This window comes from Aplysia californica, unplaced genomic scaffold (assembly GCF_000002075.1).
Source record: "Aplysia californica isolate F4 #8 unplaced genomic scaffold, AplCal3.0 scaffold00369, whole genome shotgun sequence".
NCBI classification, from domain to species: domain Eukaryota; kingdom Metazoa; phylum Mollusca; class Gastropoda; order Aplysiida; family Aplysiidae; genus Aplysia; species Aplysia californica.
Genome location: NW_004797639.1, coordinates 214,800 through 217,094, shown reverse-complemented (window position 1 = coordinate 217,094; position 2,295 = coordinate 214,800). Strand labels below are relative to the sequence as shown.

The 2,295-nt window shown below is 47.5% G+C and overlaps 1 long non-coding RNA gene across 1 annotated transcript in view; it reads left to right on the top strand.

The window, feature by feature from the left end:
- Nucleotides 1-1,990: 1,990 nt before the first annotated feature.
- The window catches only part of LOC118478110, a 727-nt gene continuing 422 nt past the window's right edge, over nt 1,991-2,295 (top strand). Inside the window, exon 1 of the long non-coding RNA XR_004858814.1 lies at nt 1,991-2,152. This is a non-coding gene — a long non-coding RNA (uncharacterized LOC118478110). The remainder of the gene's footprint in view (nt 2,153-2,295) is intronic.

Genomic DNA, 2,295 nt, shown 5'->3' with positions numbered 1-2,295 from the left:
TAGAGAGAGAGATATACATAGAGAGGGAGAGAGAGAGAGAGAGAGAGAGAGAGAGAGAGAGAGAGAGAGAGAGAGTGAAGCACGGGAGAGACCGACAGACAGACCGTTGGACTACCTGACGACATTCCCTCTCTATCCACCTTTGGCCATCAAGAAATTATATATAGTGACACCAGCCATCCATGTCCAGGAGCTGTTTTAGCCTTATTATCTATCTTTGGTCACCCTCTCTCACACACCTTCCAATCCTATACTTGAGGCTCCCTGTTTGTCCGGCTCATTCCCCACAGTGCCAGGTTCGCCGGTGAGTCCCCTCTCCGTTTTAGACACTTTCCCTCTCTCCTCTCTCCTGTCACACCATAGAACCCTCCAACTGAGGCCCCTGCCCGCTCCTGCCCAGACCCTGCAAACACCCCCCCTCCCCACCAGGGATCTGTTATGTGATTATTACAACAGGCCCCCGCCGTCCGTCCCCCGACCTCCTATTACTTATGTACACAGCTATCACTACTGTGCTATGGTTATATAGTTTTCTGTTCTTCATGTCTAATCATAAGATATCATTTAGAACTGACGATCGTTGGCCGCGTATGTTCTGCCATTTGTTAATACTTAACAAGCTCAAAGTTTATATGAAAAGATATGGTCTAATATCCGCCTATTGATATCATTTTTTCATGTTTATGTAATTTCACGACTTAATTTGTGCTTACTTCCCTTTGTGATTGAATTGTTTACCTTGACTGGGAAAATGAAAGACATTGTGAGGGAATGGAGGGAGGGGGCGGAGGGTGGGGTGGATGTGTTTGTGTGTGTGTGTGTGTGTGTGTGTGTGTGTGTGTGTGTGTGTGTGTGTGTTTATGTGTTTGTGTGTGTGGGGAGGGGGGGAGTTGGAGGTTTGGAGGGCGGCATCTAGCAACCACAGAGCTCACGATCAGCTTACTGTCCTCTGCACATATTCACGCTTAACGAACTATGACAGGTTGGCGGACAGATACCGGAGTGTCCTCTCCTTTCTCTCAGTCCGGTCCCCACTATGTAAGGGAATGAGGGAAGAGGGGGAGAGAGAGAGAGAAAGAGAGAGAGATAGATAGAGAGAGATATATACATAGAGAGGGAGAGAGAGATATATACATAGAGAGGGAGAGAGAGAGAGAGAGAGAGAGAGAGAGAGAGAGAGAGAGAGAGAGAGAGCGAGAGAGAGAGAGTGAAGCACGGGAGAGACAGACAGACAGACCGTTGGACTACCTGACGACATTCCCTCTCTATCCACCTTTGGCCATCAAGAAATTATATATAGTGACACCAGCCATCCATGTCCAGGAGCTGTTTTAGCCTTATTATCTATCTTTGGTCACCCTCTCTCACACACCTTCCAATCCTATACTTGAGGCTCCCTGTTTGTCCGGCTCATTCCCCACAGTGCCAGGTTCGCCGGTGAGTCCCCTCTCCGTTTTAGACACTTTCCCTCTCTCCTCTCTCCTGTCACACCATAGAACCCTCCAACTGAGGCCCCTGCCCGCTCCTGCCCAGACCCTGCAAACACCCCCCCCCCTCCCCACCAGGGATCTGTTATGTGATTATTACAACAGGCCCCCGCCGTCCGTCCCCCGACCTCCTATTACTTATGTACACAGCTATCACTACTGTGCTATGGTTATATAGTTTTCTGTTCTTCATGTCTAATCATAAGATATCATTTAGAACTGACGATCTTTGGCCGCGTATGTTCTGCCATTTGTTAATACTTAACAAGCTCAAAGTTTATATGAAAAGATATGGTCTAATATCCGCCTATTGATATCATTTTTTCATGTTTATGTAATTTCACGACTTAATTTGTGCTTACTTCCCTTTGTGATTGAATTGTTTACCTTGACTGGGAAAATGAAAGACATTGTGAGGGAATGGAGGGAGGGGGCGGAGGGTGGGGTGGATGTGTTTGTGTGTGTGTGTGTGTGTGTGTGTGTGTGTGTGTGTGTGTGTGTGTGTGTGTGTGTGTGTGTGTGTGTGTGTGTGTGTGTGTGTTTATGTGTTTGTGTGTGTGGGGAGGGGGGGAGTTGGAGGTTTGGAGGGCGGCATCTAGCAACCACAGAGCTCACGATCAGCTTACTGTCCTCTGCACATATTCACGCTTAACGAACTATGACAGGTTGGCGGACAGAAATACCAAAAGATACAACGAAAGATCACCCCTTTCCAAATTTCCGCCAAACCCCATTCAGGCATTACCCACATACGGCTATCAAGGCCCTGATATAATGACCCTACAGTAACATTGATATACTTATAGAG